The 18249-nt window shown below is 36.7% G+C and overlaps 1 long non-coding RNA gene across 5 annotated transcripts in view; it reads left to right on the top strand.

Annotated features, from left to right (window-relative positions):
* The first annotated feature begins 7072 nt into the window (after positions 1-7072).
* The window catches only part of LOC138113529 (uncharacterized), a 114408-nt gene continuing 103231 nt past the window's right edge, over positions 7073-18249 (top strand). For all 5 annotated transcript variants that reach the window (XR_011152206.1, XR_011152205.1, XR_011152210.1 and 2 more), the window contains exon 1: positions 7073-7175. This is a non-coding gene — a long non-coding RNA (uncharacterized lncRNA). The remainder of the gene's footprint in view (positions 7176-18249) is intronic.

Raw genomic sequence — 18249 nt, forward strand, 5'->3', positions numbered from 1 at the left:
TGTTAACTCTGATGAAATTGTTAATTCAGAGCTGGTTTAACTCAAAATGGTGTAATTTAAAAAAGACTTATTATGGTTCCTCATTAAAAAGGAATTTATTTCACAAGTATCCCGGAAGCCAGGCTGTACCTCTTGTGTGGTGAGGCAGACCCACATAGAGTAAACAGAAGCAGATTTGTTTCAGAAAACTGAGGGCTTTGTTACACGACTGCCTTGCTTAAAACCTATCTTAGGGTCATATTATTACTGACAACCATCTCACATTTCTGGTATCTCCCATGGAGATGTCAGTTCAAATAATTAATTCCTTGTCTCCTTTCTACTCCTCTCTTCCCCATTTGGTTCTGCATCTGTTTTCCTTTATATGTCTTATCTGGGCAAATGCTGGCCTTCTTTAAAGTTTATCTTTTCCTTCTCACTATTTTTATGAAATGCTTGATGGATCATTGCTTATATGAACCCTTGTAATAATTTCTGAATCTGCTATAAGTTTAGGTGATCTGTGACAAACTACTTCTTTGAGTCATTTTTCCAATTTCTGCCCATTGAAGGTAAGCCTTAATCTTGTTCTTTTTTATAACAATAAAGCTATTCTCAACATGTTGACTTTTGAAGATAAATTAATTCCTTTCTTTTTAATACTAAAACTAAAAATAAAAAAACCCACAAACTTGAAATCTGAAGAAATAGCCATAAGAAACAGATAGATTCTCATTTGAGAAGCAGTAAAGAGAAGGAAGTGAGCTGGCTTCACACTGGAAGAAGGAATTTTAATGCTTACTGACACAAGCCTTCCTACACCTAACAGCTTGGATGCTTTTGTGAAATCTTTCAAAACAACAATTGCCCTAGAAGGAAAAAGCCAGCTTGCAGACAATAACTTCTGTGACCCCAACACCCAAATCCTAGCCCAGAAAACAAATGTTTCTTTACTACTCAGATGTTCTCAGCAGAATCACAGAAATTAACCAAGAACTTATGCTGAGGGCTAATGTCCTTTGGGAAACAAATCTTGTATTTCAGAAATCTGAGACATGTTCTGCAGACAAAATTAATGATGTTACAAAACATTATTATAATTACTCATGCAGAACTTGATTGATGCAGTATGTTCTGAAAGTTCCCATCATATTATTCGTAATTGTCTTCTTTCAAAGAGCAATGAGATGTTCTGACTATACAGTTTCCCTTCTGGGAAGGAGTATTTTGTGTTTTGCAAGTTTTTTTAAAAAATCATTTATGCACATAACAATAACACAAAAGGATAATTGTGATTTAGAATTGCTGAAGTATGTCAGCTGGGATGGGCTGCTTTACTTATTAGGGCTGTCTACACTGCAGAGAAACATATTTTGAAGTGCAAAGAGGTTCTGATGTATTTCAGTGTATTTACACTCTGTAAGCAATCCCAGCAGAGCTTTATCAATCCATTCACAACACTGCAGTTTTAATATTGCATTATGAATTCTCATAAATCAGAGATGGATGTTCTATCTCATCTTAGAGGTGTATGCATTCATATAAAGCCCCATCCTTCTTTCATCCCTCTTCTGCTCTTAGATGATTTAGAATTCATGTGGCTTTAGCTATGGTTAGAGGGAGCCTAGTTTGATCAGTGTTGCATTTTCTAGATTTTTTCCTATATTTGCTCAGCTTTAGAAACTTTTCTGCATTGTTTTGTTTCCTAGAGGTAAAGCATAAGCCTAGAATCAAAACATCACCTGTTTTTTCCAGAGTCTGAGGCAGAGGTATACTAAAGACAGCTTTACCTGTGAACATTCTTTATGGTGCACTAACCCAGCAATGACTGGGTAACCAGACTCCCCTCTGTGATAATCTGATCTTCTGTTGATGAAGGCGCTCAATACTTTTGTGGAGAACCTCTCTCTCTCATCTAGTGCTGTTATCTAGTTGCTGTTGTTTTGCTTTGTTTTGTGGACACATATCTATCCCATTCAAAATAATGGTGTTTTTTAATGCCTATTTCCCAGCTATCTCATTCTAGGGTATTTCCCTTCACTCCCAATAATTTAGTACCTGGGTATCACAGTATTTTTTGTGAATGTTTCTTGCAGTTACATTTTTATAAAGAAGGGAATACTAGTCCTGTGTTAGATGGAGAACTAGACTATAAAGGCTCTGGTTACATTACACAGTGCAGAAGAGTCCTAAGATCCCTAGACAGCTCTACTAAATTGTCTTACGGAAATATGCAGCATAAAGCTATTAGAAATAGCTGGGGTCTTGGAAATTATACAGTTTTGTTATAGTCCTACTACAGGACTCATTAGCACTATTTCTCATATGAAGACATCTATTATAGCTTCAGCTTTGGAGTTTGAATGTCTCAGCCCAGTGCTGTCCTGAAAGAATGAGCAGTGAGGATACTCCAAGTGGCACTGGTTCCATGAAAGATCAAGGTATAGAGGGTGTGGACTCTCCTTTGGGATGGGTTTGGAATGTGGAGAAGGAAAGCAAATTGACTAAGAGCACAGAAGCACTCCAAAATAACAAGTTATCATTCTAGACTCAGTTTGAATAATTTTCCCAAAGTCACCCCAGGAATTTCAGGAGTTCAGTTCCCTCTCCTCTGTCCGAGCCCTAAGGACACACATGCTAGAACACTGCTTTTACTATGTTCTGTGTTTCTTACTCTCTGTGTAGTGTACAAAGTATATTACTAATCATATTGCTGTGTGGTTCTTTCGACTTTTGTGGTTTCCTAGTGTTAATAGGATTGTCTGAAAAGAGAACCAATGCCAGGATTTTCAAGAATTCCAGCAAGGACACAGGGGAGTTGGATGGAACATTTCCTCTGTTATATGTCATAGAGTTTAATGCTCAGCTTTGATGGTCTGGTGTTCAGGCTCCGCAGTTGCCATTCAGGATAGTGAAGCAATACTCTGGTTTGGATTTCAGCTACAGTATGAAAATTTTAGCACCTTTCCAAAATTATAGGAATGTAGAAAAATAGGGTTGGAAGAGGCCTCAAGAAATCATTTAGACTATCCCCCTGAAAAAATCTGTTTGTTCCATAATCTTTCTAACATCAGAAGTTATTAGGTAGTATGCTGAAACAAAATGGATCATATAAAAAATCTGATTTACATTCTGGGTGAAATTTGCCCTTATGCAGAAGCCAGCAGAAAACATCCAATATTCTCTCTTAAAATTATATTAAGATTTAGGATGACACAATCCTTTATAATCTATGTGGGTGGGCAGTTGCTGGCAAAGAGGGGTTAGATCCAGAAAGGAATGAATCTCTAGTGGGAATGAGCCTTTTACGTCTTAGCCCACAATGTGGTGTGCTTGACTTAGTAGTTTTCTTCTAATGGATGAAACTTTCTTTACCTCATAAATCACATAAATCACATATTTCCACATTGCTGACAGTATAAGAAGTCAAACTGAGGTTAATGTATGAATGATTGGCCTATAGCTGGCCATAGGATGGAAAACTGTGATTCAGGCTCCTGGATTTTAAAGTAAAATACTCTAAAGTTTCCTAGTTTCATGTAATGAGAATTCTCTAGAAGAACTAAGAACATATAATCCCAGAAAGTGTATGCTGCAAATGACCTTGAGCTGTATTGAGAAAGATTAAGCACTGCTGATTTTAATGTCTGTTTGGCTCTGTGCTTTCTTAATTTCAGGACTGTATCTGGGGATTGCAGGTATGATAAATTTATGATAATAATAGCTATTCATTGAACACACTTAAACTTCAAAGAGCACGCATAACTTTATAATAAAAGCTGTATTAAGGATTTTAAGGGGACAGAAATAGAGGCTGATATGAATAATTATAATAGTCACTCCTATACCTTTGAAAATTCAGTTCATACCAGCTGAGGATTTGCACATTTCCCTTGCTCTGAAGAGCATGAGGTTAAACTGGCAGCAAAATTGCAACATCTCTGGTAGTCTTTGTGTGCCAGGAACATGCATAGATGGTAGATGTTCTTCACCATGAACATGCATTTACATTTATATCAGAGATAAGGTATAATATTTGGGTGGAAAAGTATAGCAACCGTACTGTTCATTTAAAGTCATACCAGGCGTGGAGTATATGACATACCAAATTTTATAGTAGTGTAAACAAATTCCAACAGGATTTTAAATAATTACATTTCATTCATTGGAGGCAGAAAAAAGCATCCTTCCTAAAGATTTGGAAGACTGAGAAAGGATTTAATTTTTTTTACTTAACCCCTCAGAGGTCTCTCTAAACTGGATGTCTAACAATAAAATCTTTTTTTCATGTAGTACACACAAATGATGAAATGCAGCTGTCACAATGGAGCAATTTGAACATAGAACCACCTGCTTTTCTTGGAATAGTTATGTTTTACCTTCCCCAAATTTATTTGTTATTTTAATGATAAAGGTATGGTGAGTGGAGGTTTCCCTGAAGGGATGCCACAGGCGTAATTATGTTTCAGTGTGAAGTGGATGGAAGGCAGCTGTGGTAAATGTCAGTAAATTAGTGTTATTATTTCTATCAAATATTTTCACAGTAAAGCCTTCTTTAATATGCTTGGAGAAATGCATACAAGAGCCTCTGGATTTCTTTGTGACACAGAGTTACCTCAAGGGAAAGGAACAAGTCCAGTTACTGTAACACCTGTTCCATTTTATAAGCTCAGGAAGGGCTGGAAAGAAAACTTGTCTAGAGTTTCAAGCAGTCATTGCAGCCTAGATTTCTATTCAGAATTACATATAAATTATGACTATGCCTGGAAGCTGATGAGAAAAAAAAGTCACCAATGTGAAATCATTACCTCTTGGTTAAATAATTCTTCTGAAACAGATCAAGATGTTCCACATACTGGATGCTTTGCCTTTTTAAGGCTTGTGTTTTATTCTTTGTTGAAGCTACTGCATTATAGCAAAGTGACTATAGTGTTTCCTGACACTGTGATCTCTGCTCACCAGAGTACAAGACCCTGCATACTTTTCCTATGATACAGAGTGGAGCTATAAATACTCAGAAGCTAACATAATGGTGAGGGCTTGTAAGGTATTGCTATGATGTGAATTTAGGCCGTTGTAGAACTGATTTGAAAAAAACAGTCTGGTGGGGGTTTTTTTGGAAAACAGTATGGCCAGTTAAAAGCTGCCATTTTTTTCCTTGCTCATATCACTGAATGGTAAGATTAGACACATGCCCCCAAATCATTCATGTCTGGAACATCACAGTCACACTCCAACTCCCTTATTAGGTAACCTCTGGATTTTTCCAATCAACAACCTCCAGAAGCAGAATCTTTCCGAGGAATCCTCAGGGGAGTCAAAATGGGAAATTTGGTGGTTTGGTTTTGTTTTAATGTAAAAGGCTGTATTATCTGGCCTGTAAGTATAGGAGGCTGTTGCTAAAACAGTAAAGTCTGGTGGGGAAATGTTGGGTAAGGTGCACTTTGGCACTGAAAATGCTGGGAAACGATTGGCAGCAGGGATATTGCTTCCCTGTAATGAAAAGAGCACACATGCAAGGATTCATTTACAGATTAATTTGCCAAATCTCTTCTGATTAAATATTTCCTCACTAAACCTTTTATCCATCTGTTTCTCTGGAAGTCTTTAAAGATTACCAGTTTCACTTTAAAATATCCAGTGAGCCTGTTTCTTGTCCATATTCAAGGACATAGAAGGAAGAGAATATACTGATCATTTACCAGTGCTAAATCCAATCTGTTTCTCCAAGTCTCCTTACCTTGCGTAGTTTAAAAACACAGAAAACAAAGAATATTTTATGTGTAAATCATTAGTGCAAATAAATACAGAGTAGTAAGAAATTAAATAGTCAATCAGAATGTCTGATTTCCCTTTTTTTCGTAAGGAAGATTAAAGTACTTATGGCGCTTTAACAAAATGAGACAAAATATGATGGAATGCCTTTGTTTCTTTTTACTGAAGCTGGGAAGTAATGCAGGTTTCTTAGATTCATATTTATCTTCAGGGAGTGAAAATCTAACTACTCAAGGTGGAATAAATGCAATATTAAGAAATAAAATTGTTCCTGGCATGCTAAGATTATATTTAGTATTGGATTGACAGTTAGTTTTGTCCTCTAGTCATATTTTATCTTTTTTTTTTATCCTCATCGTTTCAGGTAATTTAAATTTATAAAGCATGGTACTGATGTGACAAAAGAATGCAGAAAAATACCTATAAGTGGTATTTATTAAATTTGTACATTAAAGTAAAATATAGACATCTGTGCACTTTAAAGTATTTTAATTAGACCTTTTTGCATTGTATTTAGATTATTTTCTAGTTTTAATTTGTAGGGGACAGAAATAGATTATCAGAATTTTTTAATCAGTGTCATGAGCCAGTATCAGTTCCTTCACTATCTGGATTATTTAAATTTTCCAGGTTAGTGCCTGTATTGAGGTAACGCACATTTTATCTGAGCGACATGAAAGAGAACTGAATGTAGCTTTTGTTGTGAACTTCCCAAAATAAACTGAATAAAGTTGAAAAAGCAGAGACACAAGTATTGACTGTAATATTACACTATTGAGGTCAGGAGGGGTTGACTGAGCATTTTTCTGAAATGGAGACCAATTTTTTCTTTTTTATTTTCCAGTATGGTTCTTATAACTGAGGTTTTAAGTTTCCTGTTTTCTCCTGAATACGTTGAAATTATTTACCTCAGTCCCTCAATAGCATTTTTTCACCCAAGAGATAAATCACATTGGAAAAGAGTAAAGTGGGAAGAAAAGTGGAAGAGGGGTGTCCTACTGAGACCCTCTTTGTTCTCCCCTCCCTCCTTCAACAGAGAGAAGGTGCAGTCCTCAGCTAAGAGGCTCCCTGCTTACAACGTGAGAGAGCATCATGAGACATTAAGTTCTGCCTCACATAAGATTTTTAAATTTCCAAGGTAGTGCAGAGCTCCTAGGACTTTGTCATTTGAACCTTGACTGTGTGGGGAAGCGTCTGTTCTGCCATCAACCCCACAGCTGTTCCTCCCCCTCAGGTGTTCTCAATTGCTCTGAAAATTATCCCTCACAGCCAATTAATTACCTGCTGGGAGGATACCAACTTCACTCACACAGTGAGAAGTCGCTGTTGGAGAAGGAGCTGGGGAATGGCTGGGCACAGCAGAAAAAGGAAGAAAGGAAGAAAGAAAGAAAAGTGAATGTGTTTTACAACTTATATTACTGGTAAGGAGATTAAAAAGTTGAGCTAAATGGTTGGGATGGGATGTGATGCTAAAGCATTCATATCTCACCAAAATAAGATATTTCTTTGTTTTATGAGTGTGCACTGGTATAAGTAGAATTATTCTAAAATAACATTGTTTGAAAAGCTCATGTAATTATTTTACTTATTTTTCAGAATTTAGGTTGGAGGGCTTCAGTGAGTTCTCCATATGTTATCAAAATTTGAAATTTTTTTCCCATGTGTTCCCTTCCCCTTCAAATTTTGCAGAAGTAAAAAAAACTAAGATGAATCCTTGGAAATACTTAGATGTGTAATTTTGCTGATCTTACATTAGAAAGAAAGCCTCCTTTTTTAAGAATAAAACATGAGGTGACTAAAAGTAAATTATTGCTTAATGCTCAGGCCCAGAATTTTAGATGAAGGAGCAGCTATGTTTGCTTTTCTGTCTAAATGACTATATGTGTCCATAAGTATGCTATTGTGGTTATTATGTCATAAAATTCTTGAAGCTACAGAAGTGAGGAGTGGAGTTGCACAGTGGTAAACAGAGGAAGAGCTCAGAAACAGTAAATTATCTTGCTTTTTAGGCAGCTGAACCTCTGAGTATTGAAACTACATGTTCAAGTCATAATGTTTGTATGAAGATACACTAATCCTGAGAGATGTGATTAAAAACTTACCTTTTTTTAAGAACAAACAAACACATCAGAATCTCTTGTGTCATTTGCCATAATGGTTTACATTTCTAGCCAAATTAAATATGTTTAAGCTTTGAAGTTTCCTTATTACCTCTATTTCTTCATATTTTTTGTTCACTTGCGTGTGTGGGAATCTGTGCCATATGTTTTTGGTAGGCTTTTTGTGGAACACCAATAATCTGCATGGACTAGAAAGCAGTAAAAATGAAACAAATAGTCATAAGAGCCCACCCTGCAGTACCTCTAGCTCTACTATTCCCTTACTTTCTCCTTACCCTGCATTTTAAATAGTGGGGTGCTAAGATGAGGGTATAATTGTGAGAAGTGTGCACGTGCTCATTTCTCTGGTCTCTGCATGTAGGTAATGAAGAAGACTCATTAAGGACGTATTAAGAAGCTCTAGGAGAGAGAGATGCTGCCAGAGCTTGTGCACCTGGCCCCTAACTGCAAATCATTCCCCTTTGTGCTGCTGAAGCCTTTGGATTAAGATGTAACTTTTTTATTTTTGGTCTTTGTAAGAGTTTCCCAGATTAGTTTTAGTGAGAGACTTCATTTGCTATTTTTCCTAAGCAGAATCAAAGGTAAATCCTGTTTGTTATGGCTGAAATTTGATCCACTGTACGTGTTTAAGAAATTGCCTGCTGAACTGCATCTTTCTGTGTGTAGCCTGACATAATTTCTATTGTGGGTTTAGAGGACTGCAAATAGTAGTTCTACATGGAAAATATACTTTATTGCCAACACACACATATGTTTTCTGAATCACTTGAAAGTTTTATGTAAAACTGCATGTTTCACTTACCAAGTTGCAGATATTTTGATATCTACTTGTGTTAATCAATTTAAATGAGGAATTGATAGTCACCCCTAAGCTATCAAGTTAATCATTATTGCCAGTGTTTAGCCATGAAAGTTTTCAGGGCCACATTGATTACCAGCTTTATATGCTCAACCCAATTCAGTCATAGGCAAGAATTTGTTAGTTTTGTCTGAGTTTGAGTTCTTAATTAATTTTTAATATCTGTAACTGAACAAGTCAGTGTTATCGCTAACAAAAATCTGGAGCTGAAGGAATCTGAATTCTCCATAATTAATGTTTATGCACACTCAGCTTGTTCCATTTCTTAGTTTTTGCTTCACTAAATTCTTTTATCTCTCTTATAGTTTATTTCTTTTGTATTCTGTTTCCTAGTCACTTTAATATTCCCACCCTTCTATTTTTCACTTTATTTTTATCCGTATTTGGTTACTTATCCTCTTTTCTGTCTTATTGCAGAGCTGAGCATCCATAGAAGAGTTGCATTTCTTTACCATTTTTTTACCCCTGCTCTGGTTTCTCCTGCTGTAACTTGGTGTGGATGCTTATGCACATCAGAGCTCTGCTAATGTGATAACATGTGCTGACTCGCTGCAAAAGCTGAGGATCAGCTTTCCATAGTCCCAGTTGGTTTTAATGGAAGAGCAAGATACTGCTGTGGCATTGCTTTCCTATGATTCCTGCTGGTATATGGATCCAGCACTGTTAGTTGCCAAGGTAGTTTATGAGAAAAGTGCCTTTTGTCAGAAAACTGGCACAACAAAATTGTTTAGAACAGTTCTGTTCTAATCCCATGTCTCTGCTTATCCAGTAATTATCAGATCCAGCAGATAGCCTGACCTTGGGGATATGTAATTCTTTCTGTGGTGAAGAGAGATCAGACTTTTCCCAGATTAGGAATATACATGAAACGATACTAATTGGAAAATTAATTTCTCATGTATTGTAAATTCTCATGTAATTTCTTGTGGCCTTCTTTCCTCTTCCCTGACTCCGGCAAGAATGGCTGTTTTTGGAAGGTTTATGTCAGGGCAAATACTAGGTTGTTACATTGCTTTGCATTTTGTCTGGTCTTTGAGTAGCTCCTAGTTAGAGGTTGTTTTTTTTCTCGCACAAGTAACTATTGATGGAAAAATGATATTGCAATTTGGAGAACTGTCTGAAATGGACTATGGCCCTGATGAGAAAAAACTTTTATGAAATGTCATATGTTAAAAATAACTTGATTGCAGAACAAAGATTCTCAGGAATACAATTCTATGGAATCTCTTGATTTTTCATTTCTAACAGTTGGAACCACATCTGGTAGTGTAATATATAATATAGTGTAATAGATAGTGGTCCCACTCTAAAGAATGGGAAATTGAGATAGTGAGTGCAGGCCTTTCACTTGACAGAATACCTTGGGGAAGAGCTACGTGACTTAATTTAAGTTTGAGCAATTTAGGAGCAGAACTACCAAAACAACAATATCTTTCCCTTGAAGGCTGTCCAGATTAGTTTAATACTCATCCCAAAGTTTTTAAATCTTCACAATTATCAGGTTATGTTTATAAACTTTATTAAAGAATCTGCTCCCTTTAAGCTTCAATGGTATGGTTGATATCCTCTTGTTTTGTCACAGCTGAGTTTAACCACATACAATGTGCCAGCCAGCTATTTCAATTTCTAGGCAAAGCTCAAGTTTTCCCATTATGTTCACTGTCCTGTTAATGGCGACAGATGCCATCTTTTCCATATTTATTTTGAGATCACATGACCACAGAGTCTAATTTTCATAAAAAATATTTTCCTGCAACAAATGCCAGATTAACCTAATAATGTTTTTATTCTATACTCTCAGCTTAATTTTGTCAAGCTAGCTGGATAAGAGTTATTTCAGTTGTAATTAGACTAGTATAAATCATGTCCTGTCATGTGTATTCCCTCAAGAATACTAGAGGAAAAGAAGGTTAGACAGACATGGAGCAGTGAGGGTTGCCTGCTCCCTGAGAGAGGGTGAGCCAGGAGATGAGGGTGATAAAACAGACAGCAGTGCCCAAGTGAGGGGAACCATGGGCAAACACAACCTTGGGATGGCCAGGCAGGGCCACTGAGACAAGGCCAGGCCAGGCTCTGGGGCACAGTGGGCTGGATAAACAGGGCCCGGGATGAGGCAGGGGCTGGACTGCACCACAGCAGGAGGTGCAGCTCAGGTCGAGGGCTGATGGTAGAGGCTCTGCTGAAAAGCAGCTCCCACAGGAAGGGGCTTTGGCCCAGATTGCTCAGGCAGTGAAGGGAGGGGGACAGCCTGAACAGGCTGCAGCTGCACTGCCTGCCTTGGCCCCCAGCCCAGGCAGACAAGCCTGCAGGATGGAGCCTCTCAGGCCCTTGCATATGCTTTGCAGTCTTTAAAGTTGTAAGAGTTGTTGAATGCTGGTATATTTGCTTATTCCATTCTCTGATAAGGTTTCTAAATCCATATTTAGAATTTTTTTTTTTCTTTAGACTACTGGAGGCTGAAAGTCCTTGACAAAATCCTGTACATTGTGATGTGTGTTCATGGGAGTTAGACTTTTCTTCTCTGTTTTATCTCTTCCAAGTTCATTGCTATTATTTTGCTGTTGCACTGATGCTTGAAGCATTGTCACCTGAGGTATGACCCATGCCAAATGACATATGTAATTTATCTTTTGTTTATTTTGTGCTGTTCCACTTTATTGCTATTTAGTAGCAACATCTGTGAGATGTCACTGTGTAGTGTAACAAAGCTGTAATGCAGGACTTGTTTTCTCCCTTGTGTTCTGTTTAGTTCCATGAGATGTCTTTCTTGTAGCAAAGCTGTCTTAAAAATGCTGTGATCACAGTTCTCCTTGCTTCAGGTCTGACAGAGAAAGTGTTTTTGTAGAACTTCGTAAATTGAATGTCTGAAATTATTCAGAGTACAAGCAGCGCATCAAGAAGGAAGACCACATTGTTAATACTGTACATTTTAGGCTTTTAATTATACTAGTTATTCTGGCATAAATAAACAGGGGTAAGAAAATGGGATGAATTTGGGAAGGCTGTGCGCACCAGGGAAGGCTGCTGAAGCTGGCATTTCAGCTATCTACCTACTGGGTGCCTGGGTCTTTAATTGTGAAGCATTTAGTGCTAGTACTAGTTTAAAGTACTCTTTCCATCTAGCAACTCTGCCCTTGCTACTTCTTCTGTGATACGGTGTGCCAATGCTTCTGTCAAAATCAACTGGCTTAAGGGGAGTATGGACTGTGTGGAGAGCAGGAAGACCTTGTGATGATTTCCCTACTGTTTCGTGTTGTGAAACCGTGTGTCTGGAATGCACCAAATTAACCATGGAAGCACTTATTGTATGCTCTGCATGGGAAGACCATATTAGAGGCCAGTTATAGATTCTTAATAATATTTCTAATGTGGAAAAAATCTCTTTAGGAGAAATGTGAAAAATCAATCAGAAATTCATTTAACTTAGCTTTCTAAATCTTTTTGCTTTTACTTAGTCTGATGTTTTAAATGTGACTACTGTCACATTGCTTACAAAAGTAAATAGTGTAGCAGTTAAAACATTTCTATTCTCTGCTTGTTTTAGCCTTCTTCATAGCAGTTGGTATTTTCTATAACTACAGAACTTGAGTTAAAACAGTTTTGAATCTGCCACCTGTCGTTCTTATTTTTTTCTTCCACATTGCACACATAATTTCTTTTTTCTTGATACAAACACTGTAAGTCTTCTGGATTATATTTCTCCTTGTGTAATATAAGGCTGGTAACTCTCTGAGACTCTATTTCTCATGCAAGGACAGACTCATACCCTGCCACAGAACAACAAATTCACTATATTTTACTCATATTTTACTAGTGGTTTAAAAATTTTATGCTGTCTGTTAAGAAGCTAATTTTTTTAAGTCTGTAAGTTTCTTTAAAAAAGGGTATTTGGAAGCTTTCAGTAATTCAGTGCACTTGATGCAATTGTCAGTCCTTTTATCTGCATAAACAGTTTTATGATTACAAGGGTGAGACAAATGGGAATTTAGTCCTGCAGTTCCAAGTATTTTGCTATTGTTGGCTCCCTGCCAGAGCAGCATGGAGTAAACATGCAGGATTTCTCTCCTTATTCCTGGCATTTGATAAAAGTGGCTCCAAACAGATTTTTGCAGCTAGTAAGCATTTGATGACTCATGGGAATTCCTAAATTTGTATGCAGTGGCCTATGCCATTCTTAATAGACCAGCAGTATGGATTTACTTACTTACACAACTTGCTGTGTTGGAGAGGGTGATTACTGCCTGTTAATTTTACTCTGACCTTATCCAAACATTTTAAAAGGTCAAAATAAAACAATAAAGTCTATTACAGTAAAGCAAATCTATTTCATGTTTCTACCACATGCATAAATCTTTTTCTTCGTGTATGACAAAAATAATGTTTCCTGCCATAAGGATTAGCTAGCTTTATGCTTTCAGCTCTTGTGGAGTATTTTTAGAGCCTAAGTATTATACAAAAACATTAGAGAAAATGAATCTAGAAATGAATTGTGCAGCTCTGTCATGCAGATGTTGGTAAAGTTTTGAAGAAGTTTGCTTAACAGTTCAGTCCTGATCCCAGGGCTGTAAGCATGAAAAGGGCATATGAAAGTTTCTGTGCCTAGTTGGAGCCCTGACTATATTTGAAAGCAATGAACTGTTTCTCTGTCTCTCTGCATGGATTATAGAGTATCCAAAGTATGTGAACTTCCCAAAAATGCCTAGAAGTTTCATTGGTGATCTATTAGATTGTTTTATCCTAGATTTTAAGGAATGTATGGCATTGAAGGATAATTTTGATGTAGATTTTCCAGAAAGTGTGTGCTCCTCTTTTCTAGTCATTTCTTACTGGAATTAAGTTAAATTAATATAGGTATTTAAAATGCTTTTCCTAAACCAGTGTTTTGGATGGTGACAGAGACAGCTTTGAAAATGAGTAATCGTGTGTTTCTGAAAGTACTTTAACTGAAACAGGACTGTAAATGTTATACTGCAGAGTTTTTATTCTGGCTACGTTTGTGTGACCAAATCTAGCAGAATGCCCCTGCATGGCCTCTTGTCACTCTGTTCTTAGAAGAGCTAAATCCTACATCCCAGGTATTTTTAGTCTCTAGGGTTATACTGGTCCTGATTTCCTAATTAGATTTATTCCCAGAAGGTAAGTTGTTTCTGTGCCACCAGCTTCTAAGATACATAGTTCAAGATATTATTCAGAAGTGGGTTCTTCTCCAAGTATCAATGTGTCTTCAGCAAAAATGGGGTTGCAGAGAGGTGATAAATGTTGTTTTGGATTTTATTTGAAGATCAAAGCTTAATAGTGAAGGCAGCTAGTATGACTGTCAGAAAATAATTTCTGAAGTCTTTACCCTCCTGCCCTTCCCTTAAATCAAGTGACATCTGCTACTAGGTTTGTACTGTCACTCCTAAGTTCTATCTTGGGGGAAAAATGACGAGTAAAAAGGTAGAACACGTCCACAAGTTAATCCTTGACAAAGTCACTAATTACAGGATGATTGAGAAACTACTGTCACCCCAAAAATTTTATTAATTTTTCCCCCTTTTATAGCACTGATAGTCTTAAAGAAATTTATATTTTTTTAATTATTATTTTTACTGACATGAAAACTTGAGAAATTTTTGCACCTATGTAGTTTCAGTTCATGAATTGCCAATACATGGATTGGGGACCAGATTTCACCCTGTGTGTTCTTGATATCTAGGCAAGTCAGGCTAATAACCGTACAGGATCTATCCTGGTTCTGTGTTAATTATCCAATCTCTTGCCACTTTGTTATTCATCTTTGGGAGTGTGTTCCTCTGTGTAAACCCTGTCAGCATTCATACAGGACTTCAGAGTCACAGTTTCAAAAAATCAGAGAATACAAGAATCTATTCTATCTGCTCAATAATTGAAATTTTGTATTTTTCCTCTCTTGTAAGTTGAGATCACTTCCTAAGTTGGTATTGCCTCATTCATTGAACCTTGGGTAACCTTCCTTCTTAATTAACTTTGAGAAAGCATGTAAGTGTAAGCCTACAGATTAATTTTTATTTCTGTGTGTACTTTACTGTCTGCCAGAAGAAACATTTAATTTCCTGGTGACAGGAAGTCCTCTTTGAGCAAAGAATCCCATTCTTTCTGCTATTATTATGAGGTCCTATACTTAATTACTTTCTGAAACATGAACAAACAAGGAATCTCTGAATTTGAGTGAAATAAATACATAGAGGAAATATTGTCAATCACTGACTTGTATTCTTTGCACAAATGCAATAATCTAGACCGAAAGGCAAATAGCACTGCTAGAATTTGTAAAATACTGCCTTGAAGAGCCATAAATGTCTCGTATACTTCCAAAAGAGATAAACCATCTTAGAGGCATTTATGAGTTGAAGCGTATTAAAGCTTCCAAAGAGTTGCTGTTTGTCAGTAGGTGTCTGATGTGTCTTGACTTCTGGCAAAGTGTAAAATTGGAGGCTGGCTCTGTGTCAACTTCTGCTGACAGAATCTGCCATAGCTTCCTATAGATAGTAGTCAGTAAAGCCTCTGTAATATAAGCTGTTGCCCAATAAAAAGTGAAATCCCTTCCTGCCAGTGCCAACTATGACAATCTAGTGATACGAGTCAGCTCTAAGCTTTGTCGTTTGCTCTTAATAAAGGTTCATGTCTCATCCTTCATTTGTTAGGGGCTCCCAGAACTTGCCTCCCTGTTTGTACCCTGCTTGTCTGCTTTGTTGTCACTTGGATGACATGTGCAGGAGTTTTTAGGCCAATAACTTCTAAGAAACAGAAAATTTTTAATAATTTGAAGCAGAATGTTAATTTTTTCAGTATGAGGTTGCAACTTAGCTATTGATGTCTTTCTTCTAGAGAGAAATCCTATTTTTCAGTAAAAAGTGGGTTTTTTCCTCTTTTTTTTTTTTTCCTATTTGTGCTTTTATGCAGAAGCTATACAAAATAGCAATGACGAATTCAAGCAAAACATAAAACTAATTGTTTCATCCTCTCAGAACAAGTGAAGTCCTACTTAGAGACAAATGATAATACAAAGAGTGTTGCATTTTAACCTCAGGTCTTTTACACAGGTTTTTTCCTTTGAAAAAAATTTCCCTTTTTATCTCTCTGCTTAGACATGGGTGACTAAAGACTAAGTTTTTTGTCTTTGGCCTGAATATAGAACTATTTTGCACATATTGTTTCTCTGAAAAGTGGTACAAAACAAATTACAGTGCCTCAACTGGAGTAATCTCAAGAAACAGAACTAACGGCTGAGGAACTGACATAGTGGGTTGATCTCTGTAAATATCAGTGGGAGCTTCCCTTGAATGCAAGAAAGGGAATACCATGGGGAATAGACATTAACAGCATGCAGAGGAAAAGGCTGGTGATGGCAGAAGGTCCATGGAAACATTAAAATTATGTACTTGTAACTAATTGGATCTTGAGAATAAGTGCCTTTTTGTTTGGTGTCAGGAGTTTGTCTTAAGCTGTTTAGCATTGATAGGCAATGTCTACTCTGGAGCTTTCTTGGCACACAAGAAACAGAGGGGGAAATTGTAGGTTCGATATTAGCAAATTGTTGCTTTATTCATGCTTTGTCATTGACCATCTGCTTCATAACTGCCCACTGTGAATGGGCACAATTTAATTTTAAATTGAAAAAAACCAAAGAAATATTCCCATCTAGCTCTTGGCTGCCCCAGTTGGGAGTAGATAGGCCAAGTAGTCATGGCCATGACCCACTGCCCTCAGATTCAAGACAACAGGTTTTTATTATCCATTGCTCATGTGGATCGAAGTGAATTATTGAAATACTAAATATGAATTGTTTATTCATGATGGGTAAATATAAAGCTGATGCTAAGGGACTAATTGATTTGAAAGAAGTTCTGGAGTTTTAAAGGTAGGACTTTAAAGGTAGAATTGATGGCATTATAAAAATGTTAAATATCAAAAAGCTGAATCCTGTGGAACTGTCTGATGAAAAAGGATGTTGCATGATTACTTAATATAGAGAGGCAAGTTAGATGTTATCTAGGAGAGGGTTCATGTGCAAAGCTATAACATGAGTTCTTGAAATCCACTTGGATAGTATAAAGCAAAATGTACCTGATTTCAGCTTTTAAATAGTTATTTTAAGCATTTTTTTGGTTGAACATGTTTGTATTAGTCATTCCTTTGAATGCATTCAAAAGGAGGTATCATTCACCCTTGTGCTCCTGAACTACACTGTGACTTTAAATGCTGCATTGAATCAGCAGAGGAACAGAAATCAGAGCTTTTTATGTGCTAGTTTGCTTTTTTGGGGTTTTTGGGGGTTTTTTTTTGGTTTGGTTTTTTTTTGTTTTTTTTTTTTTTTGGTGTTTGTTTGGTTTTTTGTTTGTTTGTTTTGTGGAGAGGGAACAATGAAGAGGACTTATATGTATGGACATAGTGCATGTCCAGACTTGAATGGCAAATGAAAAACCTGTTCTCAGCCATGGAAGCAGCTGGGTATTGTGTTGCAGTTTCTCATTTTGATGCACAGAACTATTTTTCTACGGTTCACTGTAGTCAGAGGAATTATTTCTGGAGTGAGGAGTTGAGACTGATTGCAATTTGAAATATATAGTATTTACTGTCAATCCTTTGCTATTTAATTAAATTGTAAAAACTGAAGGATGCCCAGCTTCCAGGTGTGCCATGATAAAGATAGATTAGCCTGAAGTGGCTTTACTGAAAAGAGAAATCAAATCAGTGCCATCTCATTTTGATCTTCTATTATGTTATGTGTTCTGGTCACATTTCCAGTGTTTTACTGAAAATCAACTTACATATTTACTCTTCAGAAGTAGGCAATAAAATTTTAGAGGTATTGTAGAAGTTATGAATATAATCATAATCTAGGCATTCCATTATTGCACAGAAGAGTCTGAATGTCTGCTCCTAAGTTCAATTAAAAATTAAGGTTTCTATCATAGGTCTCCTTTAGCCAGTAAAGAGAAGGTAACTGAGAAAATGGGTGGATGATAATTAAGATACACGAGATGAGTTAGGTGGAAAAGTAAAATGTCTCATGTAGGAAAAGGTGGCTCTGAAATACAAAGTATTTTTGGATACCACAGGAGTAATTTTGTTTTACATTTCTGCAAGAAATGATTTTTTTTTTCTTACTGGAGTATTGTTATTAGAGAAATAAGAGTTAAGGAGTTGCTTGTGGGATCTGAAGCCCAGACTACTTAAGGTAGTCCATAGTTCAATAGTTCCCAAAGTTAAAGGTAAAAAGAATAATGTCCCACTTGAGATAAAACCTCTGTGTAATGTAGATACTGTATATGTTAATTTTCATTCTGAAGGGAGTGTCCAAACCACTTCTGGACCTGACCATAACATATCAAATATATGGTACAAAATGTGCTCAGAAATCCCAGTATAGCTGAACACCCAAGCAATAGATTCTTTTTTAACTATCTGAATTTTTCAGCTCCATGTATTTAGGTTGGGTGTCCCCTGAGAAACAGGTTTTCATTAGTATTTCCTGCTTTTAGAATTACTGGA

This window comes from Aphelocoma coerulescens, chromosome 7 (genome assembly GCF_041296385.1).
Source record: "Aphelocoma coerulescens isolate FSJ_1873_10779 chromosome 7, UR_Acoe_1.0, whole genome shotgun sequence".
Lineage (NCBI taxonomy): Eukaryota > Metazoa > Chordata > Aves > Passeriformes > Corvidae > Aphelocoma > Aphelocoma coerulescens.